The sequence below is a fragment of the Aptenodytes patagonicus genome, chromosome 1, assembly GCF_965638725.1.
Source record: "Aptenodytes patagonicus chromosome 1, bAptPat1.pri.cur, whole genome shotgun sequence".
Classification (NCBI taxonomy): domain Eukaryota; kingdom Metazoa; phylum Chordata; class Aves; order Sphenisciformes; family Spheniscidae; genus Aptenodytes; species Aptenodytes patagonicus.
The window spans coordinates 203,917,875-203,940,167 of record NC_134949.1 but is presented as its reverse complement, the minus strand read 5'-3'; the positions used below and the strand labels follow the sequence as shown (position 1 = coordinate 203,940,167).

At 43.0% G+C, this 22,293-nt stretch overlaps 1 protein-coding gene across 2 annotated transcripts in view; it reads left to right on the top strand.

Annotated features, from left to right (window-relative positions):
- MTUS2 (microtubule associated scaffold protein 2) overlaps nucleotides 1–22,293 on the top strand; it is a 331,425-nt gene that overhangs the window by 12,896 nt on the left and 296,236 nt on the right. Inside the window, exon 1 of one of the 2 annotated variants that reach the window (XM_076364311.1) lies at nucleotides 21,332–21,668. The exons of the other annotated variant lie outside the window; for it this stretch is intronic. The gene's annotated coding sequence lies outside the window, so the exon portion shown is untranslated. Of the gene's footprint in view, nucleotides 1–21,331; nucleotides 21,669–22,293 lie in introns of those variants that run through there. 2 annotated transcript variants of the gene reach the window in all.

Genomic DNA, 22,293 nt, shown 5'->3' with positions numbered 1-22,293 from the left:
ACCAGTGTCCAGTAGGAGTCCGATATAACATTAGCAAGAGTTGACTTCACTACTCTTTGTATTAAGAAATGAACTAGAACTTACAGACTTTCCTGAAGTCTTACTAGTTAGTGAAGTGGTTCTTCCAGAACAGATTCTCTGCTAGAATAAAATTCAATGTGACAATATTTTTCATAACTTCAAGGATATATGCTTGAGGAGCGCCTCATTCTGTTCCCTTACCTCATTTGATGGATTTCTAGCAGACCTCAGCTTGTGATTTGCCAATACTCCAGATTCTGCTTTTCTTTTTGCACATGCAGTGTCCATGGCTTTTTCTTCTGCACACCCTGTTTCTCTTAAATAAGTACAGTGCTTTTTAGTGTTGATTTTTATCAGGTGTTTTTGTCTGTTACCTTCTTAACCTTTAATAGAATTGAGCTTCCTTTTGAAAAAGGAAATTCTAATTACTATTGAAATTGAGCCCAGTCACTGCAGTTGCAAGCAAGCTTTCAGTGGAACAAATTGTTTGCCCTTTTTAAAAAAGAAGCTATTCAAATATCAGCAGTATGGTGAAAGCATTGCTTTATTTCTAGCTCTGCAATACACGAATCACAATTCTTTTGACAATTCATGTTGACATGGGGCGGCTCTTTGTCAGTCAGACCTCTACGGTCGGCAGCTCCCAGTCCATATGGCCTTTTGCAAGCCTGCGGTCACTGCTACGCTGCTGTGCAGACACGGTAAACTTCACGAGATGGAGTTCATGCTGCGGTTGGCTTTGGGGCTGGCTCTGGACAACAGCTGAGGCAGAGGGAAGGCTCAATAGCTGAGGCCAACAGTTGATATATTTTCTTTTCTTATGCTTTATGAAAGTCTTAGAAGTATAGTCTTAACAAATGGTTGTTACTCAGATCACTAATAAAATTTACCTGATTAAAACAGCATGCATGTAGAAATTAACTTCTCACTATTTGAAGCAAGTGACTTGTCAACATGTGGTCTTGCTCTGTCACCAGAACTGACTCATACATCTAGCCTTGGTGAGGGCTTGTGAGGAGCTGTATGGGCAGAAGATGGTTCGCATGAGATGGTCACATCCAGATGCCTAAGACCTGCATCTCCCAGTATTATACTCTGCTTAGCACAAAAGTATGTGGGCAGCTGAGCATCTGCGTAGAGAACCTGCAGAATACTGGATGTATTCAGGTGGATTATGGAAGTTGTACTCGGCACTGGTAAGGCCGCATCTCAAATACTGTGTTCAGTTTTGGGCCCCTCACTACAAGAAGGATGTTGAGGTGCTGGAGCGTGTCCAGAGAAGGGCAATGAAGCTGGTGAAGAGTCTGGAGAACAAGTCTTATGAGGAGCAGCTGAGGGAACTGGGGTTGTTTAGCCTGGAGAAGAGGAGGCTGAGGGGAGACCTTATCGTGCTCTACAACTACCTGAAAGGAGGTTGTAGCGAGGTGGGTGTCGGTCTCTTCTCCCAAGTAACTAGTGATAGGACGAGAGGAAACAGCCTCAAGTTGTGCCGGGGAGATTTAGATTGGATATTAGGAAAAATTTCTTCACCGAAAGGGTTGTCAAGCATTGGAACAGTCTGCCCAGGGAAGTGGTGGAGTCACCATCCCTGGAGGTGTTTAAAAGATGTGTAGATGTGGTGCTTAGGGACATGGTTTAGTGGTGGACTTGGCAGTGCTAGGTTAACGGTTGGACTTGACGATCTTAGAGGTCTTTTCCAAATGATTCTATGACTCTAAGTTACTAGTTTCCCATTGCTGAATTGTTTCTAAGGAGCAGCATCCCAGCTGGAATCGAGTCCAGAGAGCAGGAATCAGCTTGTAAATGCTTTGGGACAAGAACACTGTTTTCATTCAGCGTTGGGTGGCTTAGAATGAGGGGTGCTACTCCAAGCATCCTTTCAGTACAAAGGATTAGTCAAATAAAATGAAGGATATAAACAAGGGCTAAGAAATGATCTGTCTGCAATGACAGAATAGCAACAACTTCATAAGCTCCTGCTTAAATAAAGTTACTTGCAAAGAATCTTCTGATATGTTAATTATATTATTCATACTGTTTTTCTGAATTTCAAAACAAAGTGTGACCTTGATTTCAAAGTAAAAGTGCATGAAAGCCTGCTGTGCTTATTTTTCATAATTAATCATGTATAAGCCAATTTTATGGCAAAACAGATAAATGAGATGTCAGAATATTTGTTTGTAAATACTTTGCTTCAAGACGTTAGTGCAATTTGTGTCTTAGCTGTAAAGAAATCCAGTATTTCTTTCCGTTTCACTGTAGGATGAAAGCATAGCATGAAATATACTGCAGTTAAACTCTAAATGGATATACCATAACTGGAGTATAAGTTTTGTTTAGTTATTGCAGTGTGTGTGCTAAAACATACAAAAAATCTTCTTTTTTTCCTTTCTGTAGTAGCCTAGGGGAGTGCTACTTGTCCCCAGCATCCCTATCAATCACACTTGTGCAGCTCGGCTTGCATGAGATACTAACTTGGTAAGCATCAACAGTTTCAGGGCTGCAGTGAAGCAAATATCGAAAGGCTTCTTCAAAGGTGGCTGCTGCTCAAACCGAGAAATGCCGATAACCTCTCCTCTGAATGTCAGGGGTGTCCTGAGCCTGCCTTGGAGGTTGAAGCCAGTGCTTTTCCAGAGATGACTCAGAAAATGGGCTTTTACTCCCTTCAGAAGAAAAGCTTGTATAACTCTGCATCTCCAAAGGAGAGGTGCATTGATGATGGCCCTTGTTTGGCACGGCAGTTAGGTGTGTGGTGGGGTAGATTAGGTTTGGGGCCAGTGCAGCCTCCCATCCTCACCCTAGGGAGAGGTGAGCGGGCTATCATGGCAAGTATGTGTCGTCGCCCCCCCCCCCCAGTGGAGCAGTTTCCAGGGTGGGTGGATGGAGACACGGGGCCTCTGACCTGATGCCCGTGCAGGCAGGCTTTGCCATGTTTTGGCAGCACAAGGGTATGGGGATGCTGTGGGGTGAGCTCAGAGGTGCAGGAGAGGCACCGCCAGCGGGGGTGGGTTTGCACACCCAGCCAGGGCTTCGGTTATAGGAACCTCTGACAGGGCAACCAGAAAGCCACACTGAAACTAAATGGGTAGAGCCATTTGACTAATAACAAATGATCATGAACATCCTATATGGGTAATTTTGCATAATTAAGTTAACAGCTGATGATGTGTGTATTATAAGTGCTTTTAAAATAGGATTTACTGAATTCTACTGTAAGTGTCACAGGACAGTATTATTTTATAGCTCACTTCAGTTGCCTCTCTATCTCTATCTAATGAGTCCTGGCATTTAGTATCTGTTACATATGCAGTATAATAGGTTTTGGCATTAGGCTGCATTCAGTTCATAAGCTAGTACTAGTCTGAGTCTTTTAGCCCTTTCTCCTAAGCTGCCAAGTGGTAGGGGATATAGCTTGGATGAGAGAAAACAACTTAAACTTTCTCAGTGAACCAGTTTTGAGAAGAGTTTTTCTCAAATGCAGAGTTTCACACTGAAGCCGTGTGATTAAAAGCCTATGGGGGAATCAAGTGTAGGGATAGTTTTAAGGAAGATCAAGGGACTGAATGCGATTTTTTCTGCAAATGATAATTAAAGAAACAGCATCCTCATTAGCATAATACACTAAATGATAAAAAGAATTGGACAGATGCCTAATCTTGAAATCCTTCTTAATTTACAAGTACACATTTTAAAAAGAAAGCAATTGAGGTCTGTTCTTTCTAGCTGTCTGCCTGAATCATCAAAACTGCCTCTTACGTAACTTACTGTCTCAAAGAAGAAAAAAATACACGCAAAAAGTAAAGTTAAGTGCTCCAGGACACCATTCATACAATGTCTGTTGCACGTGTACAGGTACTAGAGCATCTGCAATACTTCAGGTCTTCTGAGATTGGATGCCTAACAGAAAAAAATTACATATTTGAGCAGATATTCTCAACTGGAGCCATATGTGGCCCCAAAAGAGTCCCAAGGCAGCTACCACAAAAATGAAACACTCATTTTCTGTTGATTCTTGACTCTTATCTAGAAGGTGGCCACCTGCGTTTCTTACAATTAGATGTTGGGGCAATAGAGAAATGTATCTGAGAGCCCTACCAAGTTTAGTTTTTGAGAAGAATTTCTGAATTCTTTCTATGAGCAAAAATGACTTTCTGGTTTTAATGAAATTGTGAATCAAATGTGGCAAGGAGAAATAGGTGGCATTCACATTGATGCCTCCATGACTTACCTATATTCTGATCTTGTCCTATATAAGCTGCAGTTTCTCTGTTTCACAATAAATATCATCCTAGTTCTGTTCTTTTACCATCACATCTATAGGCTCCCAAAAGGTTTTGAAGTGAACCAAAATCTTGTGAAGTCTCAGAATTATGTTGCCACCTGCAAATATGGGGAGGGTCGTCAGATCTCATTAGGCTGTCTACATTGCTGAATAAGAGCTGGGTATGTGGCAGGGAGTGACTTGCTTGCACTGCTCGGTGCACCCTGCTCTATGCTGAGAGTTGTTCTGCATTACCCAGCACTCAGCTTGGGGTCTCTTCTGGGCCCCATACAGTGCCCTGTAAAACATAATTATTACTCTGTGTGCATTTTTTTTTTCCATTCAAAGCTTGTGAAATATGGTGAGCACCAGAGTACTTTTTATAGTGTGAAACTGAGGGTATGGGTTGTGGGCACACAGAGTCAGCAAGGTGTGTTAGGAGTGCTAAAACTCACTGGGCTAGTGATGGGAAACTGTGGTGGGTGTGGGGGAGCCAGACCTGATTTGGTGTTGTCCATGCTGCTACCGAGAGTGGTTCCTGGTGTGAATGGTCCCCCAGACCACACTGGGGTATTGCCAGACTGTTTAAAGAAGACTTACCTTAATTAAATGACAGCCCTTTCTTTGTCTAGTAGTGCTAGAGTGTGCATCTCTCCAGACTGGAGTGGGAATTACACTTTTAACAAGCTTAAGTGGATCGAGGAGAAAATGTTTTTTAGGAGCGAAAATGATTTCTCAGTGGGAACTGACTTTTGAATTATTCCACTTACAGACCCAATGCAAGGTAGAGGCTGGCTGCAAACAGATGTCAGATTTTCCAGCTGGAAGTAACCCTCCTTTTCTCAAATCCTAAAGCTTCTCTTCAGATGGAGAGCTAGTAACCACCACTTTGTGAAGGGGCCGCTGCAGCCAGAGAGCCAAGAGGTAGGCTGGAGTAAGCACCCTCTACCAAAGCAGTATCCTGCCCCCTTGAAGCTTACATATTTTGATAAGTACAAATCCCAATTTAATGTTAGATAATGAAAAAACAACTGATGAGTAACTTTACAAGGACACTCCAGAAAGTCAGAAGACCTTTCAGCCCTCTGCTAGGTGACTACTACAGGTGATAGTGTTAACTCTGTTGCAGGCTGGGTTTGTGTTTGGCATTAAGACTGTTAAGAAACAAGGTGGATGATTTAATGCTTTAGAGTGAATATTAATACTGCTCAGAAGATGTTATGGCAGTTCAGTTTCCTTCTTAACCTCTGAAGTAATTTGGAGTCAAAGACACCTCCCACCCCCCCCGTTTGATTTTTCTAGTGTCTTAACACATCGAGCTGAACCGATCACTTTATATCCTGCTAGTATTTCATATATGCTGAAGTAGTAACTGTGGAGCTGGAGAGTTCTGATATATAAAAGGCAGCACTATTGATCTTGCTGATATAGGCATTTCCACATAGGGCTTTGAACTTGTGATAGTTCTGGAGAATGAATAAATTGAGTGGTACGTGCTAGGATGTGCATTTTCAAGGCAATGCTGTATCTCATTCAGATCTGTAGTTGCCACAGGTGAGTTACTAACACTGAGATGTGAGCATCCTTGCTGTTAGCTGGTCTGAATGCTGGTAGCACTTCAGCTATTCAAAGTTCAGCACCGTAGTCTGTAGGGCTCTGCAGACTTCCTCGGGGCTTTTTCTGCATGCATCCCTGTTCTCTGCTTACTGTGCCTGTGGCCGCTTAGCTGGGCACGTGGTGCAGGATGGAGCGTGACCCTTCCTCATCCAGTTCAAGGACTTTGGGATCCACTGGGGTCCTGTGCTGGCATTGCATCTGGGTTTCTTCATCAGATGAGAAAGATGGGGACAGGGCAGCATGGAGGTGTGTTGCTCTGCTGGGGTTGGGATGTAGTGGGAGTGCATGCCCGGGCCTGGGGATTCAGATCTTCTCAAAATAGCTCATTTTCATCTGGTCTGTGTTCATGGAGAGCTTGCTATGGCTTGTGCATGCTATAAGGACCAAGTTTGAAACAGTCTTCCTCACTTTCTGTTTTTCTGGTAGATTTTAATGATATTCATTGCAGTCCTACTAATTTTTCTTGCGGGTCTCCTGATTATTTCATGATTTTTTTCTTTAATGTCTATTTTGCGTACATGTTATACATACGTGTATAAGCTTTTTCTAATCCCTACAGTCTGAGGGGAAAAAAGCTAGAAAAAGTAATGCAACTGCTGTCAAAGCTGAACTAACAACTGACAAATAAATGTACTGTAATTTATTTTTAATGATGAGGTTTTGGAGGAATGACTCGTAATTTTTGAATTGCAGGTTTTTCAATGTTAAATTTGTTCTGATCTTATTTGTTTTAATGACTCTTACAAGTAAATAAATGTAGGCTCAGTTATTTTTCCTGTTGGAAGTAAATGGGATTGTAGTCTGGCATTTTTATTTTTTCTAGCATTCAAATAATTCCTTTCAGATCTCATCTGTTTACATTTGAGCTGCAGTTATGGATTTGTCTGTGTTCCTCTGTTGGGATCCATCACTACAGTAGCTAAAATGTTTCCCAGAAAAAAACCTCAGCAATTATCGTCCTCTGCCTCTCAAGGGTTTTAATTTTTTTCCCTGCAATGTCTTCATTCATATTACATCACTGAATGCTGGGATACAACCCTTCATATTAATTTTGACATTCTGAAAAAGAAAAACTAGCCAGATTTAACTTCATTGTAAGCCTTTTTTCCACCCAAATACTACTTCTGGTATGAACAGTTATCATGTATAAAGATGTCTCTGAAGAAATGATTCAGGCTGTTTCTTGCTTAAGTGAATTTAACTCTTAAGGAAGGAAGAGGAGGTCTTCATTGACATAATAAACAATTCAAAAAATAACTGTAGGAAGCTTGGAGCCTGTCCTCCATTTTCTGATTTGCAAGAGCATTCTTCTTTTTCTGCCTGCCCCTGATGCTGCCTAAGAATTGGTTCCTGTAAATTTCAGGGGTTTATTAATTTGACTTACATTTAAAGTGCTGTTTCTATGGAGTCAGAAGTATGCTTTGCATGCTGGTTCCATAGAAAGTCGAAGAAAAGTAAATAGTTGTTCCACTTCTCAATATGAGAAAAGATCAAGAGTATACCAAGAACCTTTCTTTAAAGAAAAAAGATAAACTTTCTCCTAAATCCTCCTGAAGAATAAATTTGTTAGATATTTGCCACTTAGGAATTTTCTGAATGGAGGAAGCCTGGGTATAGGTGTATAGATTGCTTTAGAATGTATATTTTTCTCAGTTTTCACTCATAAGGGTAATATAAATATTTCATATACTTAGGGGTCTATGCTACTTCTAGGTTAGGATAGAATATATGAAATTGTGAACCTGCCACAGTTTTTAAAGAAACCTACATTCTATTTTTGCTGTGACTACATGTTCTGCTCATACTAAATTTCAAAGACTACTTTGCTAAAATTTCCTGGGCAATTGGCTTGGCATCTGCTAATTTAATTCCCATGTAGTACTGTAATAGGATATAAATTAGAACTCTGGGGACTACTGCAAATGTTCAGTGAAGATGAAACTTTGAAGGATATGAAAGGGATTGCTTTGCTCATTGCAAGTGGTGACAGAGGTAGAAGGAAGTTTGGGGGAGTAGGTGAAGGAGCTTGAGCTCTCTTCCCAAACCAAACTTGACCCCAAATGTGAAGAATTTCTTTGCACAAAATAATTTTTTTTCCCTGTGTCATATAAATGAGAATGAACTTGCTGTGATAATGAAATGGGTGACTGTCACCACCTTCTGCACCCCAGGAGTCAGCAACCAGGGTTTTCTTTCATAAGTCTCTCTCCTGGTCTCCCTCAATTAATTTACGCATTCCCTCACCCTCTCCTATAAATTCCTGGCCTGACTTCCTTACCCTTCTCAGTTATTGTACTATCAGTAAAAATCTTTCTGTCTGTTATCTTTTTGATTCCCTACCTTCCTTCACCTGGGCAAAAGGGAAAACTATGGTGAGGGTTAGGAAATGTCATGTTGCCAAAAGGCTCATCTGTTAATTAGAAGAGAACAGGACACAAACTATAATGGACTATGTATAGATTCATACTAAGATGCTTTGAAAATAATCATAGAATCATAGAATCATTGAGGTTGGAAAAGACCTCTAAGATCATCGAGTCCAACCGTCAACCCAACACCACCATGCCCACTAAACCATGTCCCTAAGCGCCTCATCTACACGTCTTTTAAACACCTCCAGGGATGGGGACTCCACCACTTCCCTGGGCAGCCTGTTCCAATGTTTCACCACTCTTTCAGTAAAGAAATTTTTCCTCACATCCAATCTAAACCTCCCCTGCCACAACTTGAGGCCATTTCCTCTCGTCCTATCGCTTGTTACTTCGGAGAAAAGACCAACACCCACCTCACTACAACCTCCTTTCAGGTAGTTGTAGAGAGCGATGAGGTCTCCCCTCAGCCTCCTTTTCTCCAGGCTGAACAACCCCAGTTCCCTCAGCCGCTCCTCATAAGACTTGTTCTCCAGACCCCTCACCAGCCTCGTTGCCCTTCTCTGGACACGCTCCAGCACCTCGACGTCCTTCTTGTAGTGAGGGGCCCAAAACTGAACACAGTATTCGAGGTGCGGCCTCACCAGTGCCGAGTACAGGGGCACAATCACTTCCCTACTCCTGCTGGCCACACTAGTTCTGATACAGGCCAGGATGCCATTGGCCTTCTTGGCCGCCTGGGCACACTGCCGGCTCATGTTCAGCCGGCTGTCGACCAACACCCCCAGGTCCTTCTCTGCTGGGCAGCTTTCCAGCCACTCTTCCCCAAGCCTGTAGCGCTGCATGGGGTTGTTGTGGCCAAAGTGCAGGACCCGGCACTTGTCCTTGTTGAACCTCATACAATTGGCCTGGGCCCATCGATCCAGCCTGTCCAGGTCCCTCTGCAGAGCCTTCCTACCCTCGAGCAGATCAACACTCCCGCCCAGCTTGGTGTCGTCTGCAAACTTACTGAGGGTGCACTCGATCCCCTCATCCAGATCATCAATAAAGATATTAAACAAGACTGGCCCCAGTACTGAGCCCTGGGGAACACCACTCGTGACCGGCCGCCAACTGGATGTAATGTTTTGGTTCAGTTAGGAGAAAACTTTTGTGTTGCTCAACTGACCTGAAATTGTGTTAGGTGATGTCATAGACATGCAAGTCTGGATATAGGCAAGAGGGGGAAGGAAAGCTTATCTATTGATAAAGAAAGAAGAAAGGAAGAGGGAAACACCTTTCAGAAAAATGACTCTGCTGGGGTTTTTTTACCTCTATTGATGGGTGTCTTCAAACTTTGCCATACCTGCCACATTTTCTTCCTCAACTTTTTCCAGCTTTTTTGCTTGAAAAAATTAAATGTTCTCGGATTTGTTCCTGCTGTTGACACTGCACTTCACATGAAAAACATTTTATTTGGAAACATGCTGATGTTTTTGCCCAGCCATAGCTTATAAATGCATCTTCTTCTCTCCATCCCGTGGTGGGGGTTTTTTAGTTCCTGACTGGCCTGGTTTTACCACCTTTCACAGTTGTGGTTACCGCTGCTAGGTCAGCTCTTCCCAAGACTACCTTTTTAATCCTTACCTGCCTGATCTGCCATGCCATTCTGCACCTTAGCCCGTTTCTGGTTCCTCTCTGTGAATGGCTCATCAGTATTCAAGGCATGTAGCTAAAATAGATATTCTCCTCCTTTTCTCTGCACATTTTTTCATGCAGAGGGCACAGTTGACTGCTTGCTGCCCACTTCCACAGCAGGGAGTTACCTGCGCATCATCCTACTTCAAATCCTGTCGCTTTTCCTGTAACATCCCTTAGATATTCAGTGCCCCACTCCTGATGCAGCTGCTTCCCCGTCACAGCTGTGTACACCACTCTCCTGGCTGGTGGTCTCTGCTGCACCACCTTCTACACCAACCTCCCCTGCTGCTGCTTCTCCGTGGCCAAGACAGTAGAAAGTGCTTGTCCTCAGCCCTGAAAGCTCTTCACATCTCCACCCGATCCTTGGCCAGTTTGATGCCTTGCTCATCAACCACTTGTCTGTGCCTCTCTCGGCATGTTTATATTGCTGTTATACTTCACTGCTTATACCTCCAGAGATTGTCAACTGGTGAAGCTGGGAGGGGATGCTGGTAAAATAGTTTTGCTGTGTAATAAGTTTTGTGCTTGATCAATAGCGATGGGTCAGTTCTAATCTCGTTTTTTCTAATTCTGCAGAAAATCACTAGCAAAGAAGTTAGACAATTCAGTTTTCTGCCCTTTGACACAAACCTTTCCTGGTAATAACTAATCTCTTATCTAAGATGAACAATTTAAGTGGACTCTGTGGCTTGACTTCAGCATTTTGGACTTTCATGATTAAGTGTATCACAACAGAATATTGGTCATGAATAAGCAAGAAAGCTGCTTGGGGCTCGAATGTCTTCTCTCACTTTGCACTGAGGCAGCTTCAGCAACTTACTATGATGTTACACCCAACTTGCATAGTGTTCAGTTATGGACACCTGATTCACCAGGGCAGGGTCTTTTATTTGACACTCTGAAATAGTATGTTTTAATGTGTGCTGGCTGAAGAGTGGTTTTAAAATGCAAAATAATGATGCATAATGACATTCATCTCTGAGAAGTGGGACTTGTCAAGAGGCTCATTGGCTTCACTAACCACTTCTAAGAATCTGACTGCACTTCTGGTTCTGCCAGGGTTTGCTGGCTTGTAGTACTGCAGACTGCACCAAAATAAAGGGTGCTGCTACTGTAACAATCAAGCTGAGTTATGCCATGTTCTTGGAGCAGAGGTTTTTAGCTGCTGGAATTACAAAAGCTGCCATTGCTATTTGATCCAAGGGAAGAATTAATTGTACTAATTCTGGAAAAAATGCACCTGTAAATCATTGGTAGGACAATGTCCTGAAGAAAATTCTGCAGTACATAGTGGCATTGATACTCCTGGAGTCTGGTCTATTAGGTGTAAAGGTCTGTCGGAGTTAGAGCTACCCTTTGCAGAATGTGTGGTCGTTTACACATGATTTGAGGACGTTACGAGGAGAATCCATTTCTGAGCACCTCCTGAAGTGCACTAGAGTCATCCTTCCAAGCTGACATGTCACCTTTATTGCAGAAGAGTGACTACACCCATATGAAAGGATAGAGCAAGACAGAGCTTCCTCTTTGCCTTTAATTACCTAAAACTGTAAATAGCTGCTCTTCACTAGAGAAGGTGGTCAGTCTCCATTCCTAGTGCAAAAGTTGCGCCTTGCTGATTAGTCTGTAAGCCCTCTTCCAGACACCATTTCCTTTATCCAACTCCATAGTCAATAATGGAACAGCCCATCTTTCTTCTGTGAGAGCAATTAAGTGTATGCATTTCATCAAAATAAGGTGGAAGAGTTTATGAAACCTTACATTGTTGCTGTAATAAGAATATGTGCTCTATGAAGAGATCAGCTTCCCACCGATCTAGCAAAACCAAGCCATCTTTGCAGCTTATTAACTTTTATATTCTAAGAGTTCATCTCAAGTGCTCTCTTCTGAAAGGCCAGAGAAGATTGCTTGGGACAGGCAGAAGAGTGAATATGAAAACATCTCTAATTACATGCAATGTGTAATCCTCTTATCTGATATCAGTGATAAGTAGAGCCTTGATCTGTGTATACTGTGGTCCTTTTTGTAGTCAGGATATTCTGTTATCATAGTGACTAATGCCTCCTTTCCCAGCCACACGTACGCTGCTTATTTACACAGCTTCAACTCTTTATTCTTGCTCCGAACTGATCATTTAGCAGACTGGCTGCTGGCGTGGCCAGGCTCTGCAGATTGCAGGAGGGTGCTCTGAATGACACACATCATTACACAGGCTCTGGCCCTGGCTGCTGGGAATTGTGTAGAAATAGCATTAAAAAATCTGGCTCACTAAGGCTGAAAAACACAGAACTGAACCACTTGCACTGGTTAGCTATTGGTGTCAGAGCATCTTTAGGCATGATGTTAAACCACAGTAGGTGTAGTGAGTAAAATGAAATCTGTTAGCAATGTTGCAGGTCTATCATAGCTAATTTAACCTAATTATGCAAGAGAATCCTTGGCAGCTTTAACTGTGTCTTAGAATGGTACTTATCACTTGTTTTCATACATAATTTAATGAAACAATCAGTACAGCATGACTGCAAGCATGGTTTAAAGTTAAGTGGAAGTATAGAAGGGAAGGCATGAAACTGAGGTTAGAGAAAACAGACTAAGGAGAATAATTAGGTGAGAAGACTGGAAGGAGACTAAGGGATGGGTAGGCAGAAATAAAACTTGGAGGGATGAGGAGGAAGTAAAATCCAGGAACCCAACAAAAGCTTTCAAAGAGAAAAGGTGAAATGGTCTGCAGTACGTTAGAAACAGATACTGCTCAATACAGGCTTTATCTCAATGGTGTGTGTTGTAGACTCAGAAGAGGAGAGCTGGAAGGCATCTCAAGACATCATCTTTTATACTTCTCTTCCCCAGGGCAGGATCATGTGCACACTTTAAAATGTTGCTGACCCATTTTCATGTGCACTGAAGAGAATGCATGACACTCATTAATTGCATGGGTATTCTTTTAGACTGGCTCTGCTCAGGCATCTGGAAACATTTAATTGATACCAAGCATGACTGGAGGTTGAATCCAGGTACTAGAATAGTCCCCTCAATGTGAGTAACTTGGTAAGTAGCCATGTATGTCTATCAGATACCAGCATTAGAATGGGAAAACCAACCCTTCAGGATAAAAATCTCTGTGCTGCTGGGACTAATTTAATCTTCAACAGCAATATAAATGAACTGAAGTTGTTTTTGTTGAAGGACATTTTGGTTTTTACCATCCACAGAATTGGCAATGGAAGGTAGCTAGGACATTAGTAATTAGAGCCTCCCTCTCGGTGTTTGGAAGTTTTGGTTCTCACCAGAGATCTGTTACTGGTGTGATTCATGACCTTTTGCCAGGTCAGCGGACATCCCTATGCTTCTGTTGCCCTACTTGCCCCGTGTTTGAATTATTGGTCCTTAAAGCTGGAGCTAGAACAAAAGGTCCCATGCTTGTAAATATGAGAGTACTTATGCAGTGTTACCAGTATTTATAAGGCTTTTCTCTTATACAGCATGTGCTATCACATCCAAATAAGAGTATCAGCAAAAATAAGGGTGGGAAGAATAAGCCGTTTCTGAACTGACTGGAACACTTCCACTGTGTTCAGTCAATTTTAGAGAACTTGTTTATGAGCACTGGGAGCTCCACTTCTCCCTACTTTCTAACACAAAAACAATGGGACATTCTCTAAAATTCAAAGTTGGCAAATCCAGATTGGTTCAGGAAAAAAGTAAATCTCTTTCACATAACAGATAGAACTGTAGCATTCATCAACTGTAACATGTACATGAAGCAATGTACACCAAAAATTAGTAGAATTTAAAAAAATGATAATTTTATGAGTTTCAAGACTTCAGAATTATGCTAGTGATCACAAAACTAGCAGAAGAACTAATGAAGCTTGGTTTCTGTTGGGTTTGTGTCTCATGATTAGTTCACTTTTTAACTGAGTTATACTAAACCCTTATGCATCAGAGAAGCCTCATGCAGGAGAGTCCTTAGTGATGCTGTAATTGCTGGGGAAACATGTCACAGCTGTACCTTATTAGGCAATAGACAGTCACCATGGGAGAGAAACCTTGATGGAGATGAATTCCTTGGTGTCTCATAAAATACTCATTTTGGTTGCAGCTTTCCCATCATTAAAGAAAAACTCTTTCCCATGAAGACTTTCTGTTGTCACATGAAGTTAAAGATTACTTTCCAGCCTTTTCTCAGCCTTTCTTTACAGAGCTCTCACTCTTCTCCCTGGTCACTGAGTTTCATAAAACTTGTGGGAACTCAACTCTTCCATCTGAGTTGCTTGAAACTGGCCAGGAAGTTAAAAAGAAGATAGGGCATGCATATAAGCTGTAGTTATTTAGGACATACTTAGAGGGATATAAAGTAAAACCTCACACATAAGAGCTCATTCAGTGTTTAATGTCTGGATCTGAGATGAGGGAGTGTTTATTCCTTGTATACTCTCTGCATTACTCTTACATCATCCTCGGAAGTATTTGGTTCATACTGCTATTGGAGATGGGACAAGAGGCCAGATAGGCTTCATCTCTTAACTGAGATGGCAACTGCTATAAAATACCTTCAAATTCCTTTATAGGAAAATGATCAAAGCATGAAACACCACAGTAATAAGCATCTGAATACAGTAAATGGCAGGCAGTAAGCTAATCCCAGTTGGCAGCTTCCTCAGAAAAGCCAGAAATGAATGTGTATGGAGCAACCAGGGAGTTCTTCTGGACCTCACAATGGCTGAAGCCATCTTCTGTGAGAAGTTTTCAGCTCAAGGAGGACTTTCATCTCTAGGGCTTCAACATAGCAGACCCTACAAACACCAAAATCACTTAGATAAAAAGAAAAAATCCAACCACCCAAAAAATTCTTCTACAATTGAGTGCTAAAGTACATTATGGACAACTGGGATTTCTCTTCCAGACAGTTGTTATTCTGTATTGGGAATTATGTATATTGATATCAGAGGAAAACTGATTCTGATGGTGATGTTAGCTTGTTGCATGTGTAGTCTGTGGTAAACAATAACTATTACTTGGATGCTTTCACATTAGACAAAAGATGGTTAAATATGCAAATCTATTTAGCTAAAACATGGTTATTTCTGGAGCAAATCAATGATTTTCCAGAAGCTGTGATTAAAAAAAAAAACCACAAACCTTTAAAATGTAGAATTTTATATTGGTGACACACAAGTTCTCGCTAGATGAAGAAAGAATTTTAGGTTTTTATTTCTAGTGCTGTTGCCTCTGTTCTTGTGAGCTGCTTGGGTTCACGGTGTTCCTCTTGTGTCTGATTTCATACTTAAATGGTTCTTGGGAACATCCCTTTTTGGTTTTGGTTAAAACAGGGTCTGTATATAAACAGGGTTTGTTTTTTGTTGTTGTTGCTGGCTTGACTGATGAGGAGTGCTGGTATCTGTCACCAGTTTATTTCCTAGAGGAAAACTGGATGTCCTCTCTTTTGCTAACTCAGTGGTCTTTATGCAAGACTGAAGTTCCTGATAGTTCAGGTGGAAAAGTGTCCCTTGCATCAAAACTATACTGGCAAATAAGCTATATGTATATTGTTGCCTACAAGGAGATACCCAGTTAGTTATCAAAAGTGTTTATTCCTGGCAGAATAAAGAGCTTAAGACAATTTTTTAACTTGGGGTGGTGGTGAGGAAGATCACAGGTGTCCAAGGCAGGTTTTTAGCTGTTAAAGTAATCAGCAACCAAATCCTAGTAAAAAGATAAAACAGGTATTTAAGGACTCTTTGCAAATAAAATAATTCATGGAACAGTTTTGCAAAGAAAAAACAGGACAGTAAATTGTATTAAACATATACTTTAAAAATTGGACTCCAGTTCACTTTTATTTCAACAAATTTAGATCTTAAATCTCAGATGAAGTATTCTGTAGCAGGGAGGCATACTGTGTTTGCTTTTTGGTGTTTTTTTAACCACAAATAGCTCATAATAACTTAAATTCAATTAAAAGAAGCCCATCTGTTACTGTTAGTATTTTCTTACCCATCATTTAAACGGTAAACATCAAACCATAAATACTTCAACTGTGTTCTCCCCTTTTGACAAAGAAAATGTGGTAACTGTTCACCTTATTGTGAAAGCAGTGCAAAACACACACAAATACAGGTCTGAAATCATCAGCTGCTTTATGCAAAATAATTATTTTCAATGAACTGCCAAAAAATTCCCTGCCTGGCTTCTGGTTACACATTTACCTGATTTTCAAACTTACTTCTCCATTGATTTGAAAGGAGGTAACCCTAGCTGATATGAATATTTAAAAAAGGGATAGTTTACACCCTGTAAATTTTTCAAACACACTTTTTGTTTTAATGGTCCACATATACTTTGTTTAATGAGTTTGAAAAGCTTTAATTTAAACTACAGTGGGTTGCTCTAGTACTACCACCCAAGCACTGTCATGCAACATTGGTTCTTGTCTAACAAGACAACCTAATTGGAAAAATGAGCAGTAATTTCTATAAAAATAACTTTTTCCTTCCTGGAAAACAGCAAATAAATGTGCCTGAAGACTGTTTCTGGGCACAAATTGTTTAAAGCTAGCCATTGCTTTTGCAGTTGTTTGCATCAAATTTAAGTTTCCCTTTATCTCTGCTGTCACTCAGTATGTTTTATCTTTCTGAACCTAAGGTTTTTCTTTTTCAGCCCTATCTCAAAAGCCATTTATTTTAGGTTCTTGAGCTTTCCTACCATGACAAACATACTATTTTTACTGATTTTTTTCCAGAGTAGCTGAGACAATTGAAGGGGGATGAAAAAATAGTAGGTTTTGTCTGAACAGCCACAGTATTACGGTAAGCTGCAGGTTTGTCTCTGTCAGCAAAGAGCACTGCCGGGCCCTGGGGAGGGGCTGTTTGCCTGCACAGGGGAACTGCTGCCTGAATTTGGCCCCTGCCAGCCAGCTTTCTCCCGGTGGCTTCCCAGGCCTGTTTTGGGAGTTAAGAGAGTCGGGACATGTCCCCATTAGGCAGTTTGCATGCAGTGACCCGTTTCAGTCCTATCTTGGAAGGTGGCCTCATCCCTGGGAAGCTACCTGGGCATGTTTAATTTAATGGGATGGATGTAGCCTACGAGGTTTCCTCAAGCAACCTGAGCTAGCAGTGCTGGCAGCTGGTGGTCAAGACAGCAGCTCTCCTATAATACCAGTATTCGATCCTAAGTCTGTAGGTGCCTCTCCCCCAGGTCAATGTGGGAGGTGAAGAGTGGTGCAGTGGCATGGCTCCTCTCTGCCCTGCTGCCAACACTGTGCTAGTGGCCTCTTGTCCCCTTGCTCTCAGGAATATCCCCCGCCTCATGCTGGGCACGTGAGCATGGCTCAATGGGTGAAGTAACGAACCACAGGAGCAGCTCTGCAGCAGCTACAAGGGAGCAAACAGTGAGGGAATTGGGGCATATATCGGAATGTGATGTTTTCAGGCTCAGGAGATTAATAAAATGATTTAAACTGGCATTGGTTTGTGGTTTTACTTTTCCTCTTTTTTTTTTAGTGTTTTTCTGAGCACTGAGTTTTTCATTTGTCTCAGATCATTCTTCTCCTTCCTTTTTTCATGATGACTCTTTCTTCCCATGCCTGTTCCCTCCTTCTGTTGTGTTCCCACATCCCTGGCTGCCTGCCCCTCTCATGCATTCTGTTTTATTGCTTAACTTCACTTGCCTGTGCCCCAGTCCTGGTCTCCTGTGGTCTGTCTCCTCTCTAGGGCACACCTTGTCATCCCCTCACCACCCTCGCTCCCCCCCAGTGAAACCACTGCCGTGATGCTCATGCCTCTCCCCTTTCTTTACTTCCCTCCATCTCTTCCCTCCCCCCCCTTTTTTTTTCCCAGATTTGTGTAGGATTGCTTCCCTTCCCAGATTGCCACCTCTAGTTGAGCTCAGAGTCCTTGCCCATCTCAAATCTGTCACAGCTGTGGGATTTCTCAGGTGTCGTGGTTTAACCTCAGCCGGCAACTAAGCACCACGCAGCCGCTCGCTCACTCCCCCCCGGTGGGATGGGGGAGAGAATCGGAAGGGTAAAAGTGAGAAAACTCATGGGTTGAGATAAAGGCAGTTTAATAGGTAAAGCAAAAGCCACACACGCAAGCAAAGCAAAACAAGGAATTCATTCACTACTTCCCATGGGCAGGCAGGTGTTCAGCCATCTCCAGGAAAGCAGGGCTCCATCACGCGTAACGGTTACTTGGGAAGACAAACGCCATCACTCCAAACGTCCCCCCCTTCCTCCTTCTTCCCCCAGCTTTATATACTGAGCATGACGTCACATGGTATGGAATATCCCTTTGGCCAGTTTGGGTCAGCTGTCCTGGCTGTGCCCCCTCCCAGCTTCTTGTGCACCTCCAGCCTTCTCAGTCAGTAGAGCATGGGAAGCTGAAAAGTCCTTGACTAGTGTAAACACTACCTAGCAACAACTAAAACATCGGTGAGTTATCAACATTGTTCTCACCCTAAATCCAAAACACAGCACTGTACCAGCTACTAGGAAGGAAATTAACTCTATCCCTGCCGAAACCAGGACAGTATCCACCCCTTATTCTATACCATCTACGTCATGCTCAAGTCCCATATTTTCCAGTGCAACCTCATTAACCAACCACCCCACTTTCCATCCTTTGATATAACACACATATATCATTCCCTTAGTCTATGGACCACCCTTGTGGAATGTCTGTAAAATGTCCAGAAATGTCCATGAAATATCCATTGAGTTCATTTAGTCCGTGACTTTGGGCTCCATCTGTGATGGTGGTCACTCAGGACAGGAGAGGTGGTGTGTTGCGTGGAGTTACTGGGTACCAAAGCCAGCTCAGGTCAGGTCACTGCTGCACTTGCACTGCTTCTTGTAAGGCTTGTCCTCCACTTGTTCGGGTGGTTCCTGCTATAGTAATTCCTATAACACGCAACTCAAATCATGGGTTACAACAATTTAAAGGTATTTCCATTACAATCTCCACCCCTGGTCCCTTTGGGCCAGGTTATAGGGTTTAACATTGCAATGAACTCCTCCCCTTGCTCCTAGCCTGGCTAGCAACAAGGGGTTTCTGCTATAGTAATTCCTATAACATGCAACTCAAATCATGGGTTACAACAATTTAAAGGTGTTTCCATTACAATCTCCACCCCTGGTCCCTTCAGATCAAACCATAGGGTTTAACATTGCAATAAACTCCTCCCCTTGCCCCTGCTCTGGCTTGGACTTATCCACAGACTGCAGTCCCTTAGGGTAGTACCTGCTCCAAGTGGAGCCTTATCTATGAGCCACAGTCTCTCCAGGGGTACGCCTGCTGCGGCATAGACTTATCCACAGTCACTTTGAGATGCACCTGTTCCAGCACGGCCTTCTCCATGGGCCACAATGTCTTCAGAGATATACCTGCTCCAGCGTGGCCTTACTCGCAGCCACAATCCCTTCAGAAGTAAACCTGCTGTAGCACAAACGTAACCGCGGCCACAGACGCTTCGAGATGTACCTGCTCTGGCATGGGCTTATCCACGGCCACAGACGCTTTGGGGTGTCCTGCTCCCACATGGACTCATCCACAGGTCACAGTCCCTTCGACTCGAGTTCACACTGGAGTTCCAGCCTGTCCAGTACAGCAGCACAGAAACAGCAGCGATGCCCTGGCCATCTGCCAGCCCAGGCACATCGCCATTGCTGTTATCAAAATGTTCCCAGGCACAGTAGAATATGATGATAAGCAGTACAGCAGTACAGCAAGCAGTGAAAGCAAAAAGCAGCCACTAACGAGCATTAGACTCTAATATACTGTAAGGCAAGCAAGCCCCATGGCAAGCACAGGAGCCTGCCACTTAATAGCTAAATAGCTATAACAAGTATAAATTCAATCTAGCACATTCCAATTAAACCTGTTGTTATCTCGAACCCTTCGAGCCCCACGTTGGGCGCCAAAAAGGACTGTCGTGGTTTAACCTCAGCCGGCAACTAAGCACCACGCAGCCGCTCGCTCACTCCCCCCCGGTGGGATGGGGGAGAGAATCGGAAGGGTAAAAGTGAGAAAACTCATGGGTTGAGATAAAGGCAGTTTAATAGGTAAAGCAAAAGCCACACACGCAAGCAAAGCAAAACAAGGAATTCATTCACTACTTCCCATGGGCAGGCAGGTGTTCAGCCATCTCCAGGAAAGCAGGGCTCCATCACGCGTAACGGTTACTTGGGAAGACAAACGCCATCACTCCAAACGTCCCCCCCTTCCTCCTTCTTCCCCCAGCTTTATATACTGAGCATGACGTCACATGGTATGGAATATCCCTTTGGCCAGTTTGGGTCAGCTGTCCTGGCTGTGCCCCCTCCCAGCTTCTTGTGCACCTCCAGCCTTCTCAGTCAGTAGAGCATGGGAAGCTGAAAAGTCCTTGACTAGTGTAAACACTACCTAGCAACAACTAAAACATCGGTGAGTTATCAACATTGTTCTCACCCTAAATCCAAAACACAGCACTGTACCAGCTACTAGGAAGGAAATTAACTCTATCCCTGCCGAAACCAGGACATCAGGGTTGTCCCATCATATGGCAGCCACAGACATTGGTTCCTGGGGACTGATACTGCACAGAGTAGAGGAGGCTCTGGCTAATCGTTCCTGCTCAAGCAGCTTTAAAAAGCAGGGTTTTTAATCCTCCTTGTTTCCCAGTGCAGGTACAGTCAGGTGAGACTGTTTTCCAATTTTAGAAGAAAATTGGACTTTGTTGCCCTACAGAGGGGGAGGGGGAAGCAAAAGATTATTAACTGGTGGCAGCTGGGCAAAGCCCTCACATTTAGCTGTTTTGTATTTTTGCAGCTATGTTGCATAAGTGACAGCTCTCTGCTTGTCTCTTTGTAGGCTGGTAAGAGCGGTAGGGAAACTGTGTGAGGCTGCTCGTGGGGGAGAGGCGAGGTAGCTGCCCAGGTACTTGAGGTCAGTGTTTTGGCAGTATTTCCTGAGCTGTAATTGCTGGATTTCCCTGCTGCCGCAGCGGGATCTGCGAGCAGTGGCTTCCTGGTAGGGTTCTGGGAACAGCACCAAAACCCATGACAGGCAGCGAGCAGGTTTTGTGCTCTGAGTCAGAAGTAGGCTGAGAAGACGCAGTCCTCAAAGCACCTACCCGAGCCAGAGAAGGGGATCTGCGAGAAGGATATTTCCAGCATGAGGTTCAGAGCTTGGGGCGACCTTCTCGCTCAGTGAGTCTGCGGGTCAGCTGCTGGTTTTGGTGAAATCATGGGAGAAAGGAGATTGCTGCCTTTCACCACCCCCCCGAGCTAGCTCATCCTTCTAGCTATTTCTGTCTGCACTTATCTATAGCATCATCCCCCTTGTGCCTGTGTACCTGCCAAGCATTCAAAACAGGCACTGCTGTGGCAGCCTCCTTCTTTCTCTCCATCCTGGAGGATAAATGACTGGATTGCTTTTTTTTTTTTTAATTGTTTCCCTGTGTCAAGAATTTATGGTGGGAAAGCTAAGCTGGAGAAACGCTTTCAGGAGCGGGTGGCCGGGTCAGCAGATCCTGGCTCGTTCTTAGCCCTAAGGGAGGTCCTGCAGCCTGGCTCTTGCCAGGCTTGCTCGCTGCCCCACGCATCGGCGCTCTCTTTGAAAGTGATGGTTTCCTGGAGTGAGATGTGGTCTCGGGTAATGACAGCCAACGTTTGGATGCGAGAGAGAAGACCTGGATCTGACTTGCTTGCAAAGGGGACCCAGAACAGAAAGCTGAGTGCTTTGGTGAGTTCACAGCAGTCGGTTTGTCCAATGCAGGACACTGCACTCTTCTTTATTAAAGACTGAGTTATTCAATGTGAAAAATAACAGTATCAAAAATCCTAGCATCTATATACTATATGCTGTCTGTATGTTATATGTGCTATTTAGTTTGTCTGGGCTGTGAAGTAGACTGTGCTCTGCGTTTAGTACAGCTCACCATGGTTTGTGACTTTGTTCCCAGCTGGGAATCTCAGTGTTTGCACCTGGAGCCGTGCAAACACATGCAGATGCGCAAAACTTACACACTGCTTTTGAGTCTCTGTTAGAGCACTGGTTTCAGCCAGTAAATTTCACTCAGATCAGAAAATTGGAATTAAAGCGTGTCTTCTGCCACTTCAGTGTATAACTTCAGAGGCACTGACGCATAGATAACATGTATATTTGTAACATACTGCTTCTGATCCTTAAAATACAAGGAATACAGACATAATGGAATACAGTTTCAAAGCACCTTCCCCATAATTACTTAATTGGAGAGGTGGGAAAAGAGATCAAATAATCAGAATTTTCTTCTTTTAAATAATCAGGTTCTAAAGACAGAATTTGTTTTTATTTTTTTTAAAAACCAAACTATATTTCAATGTGA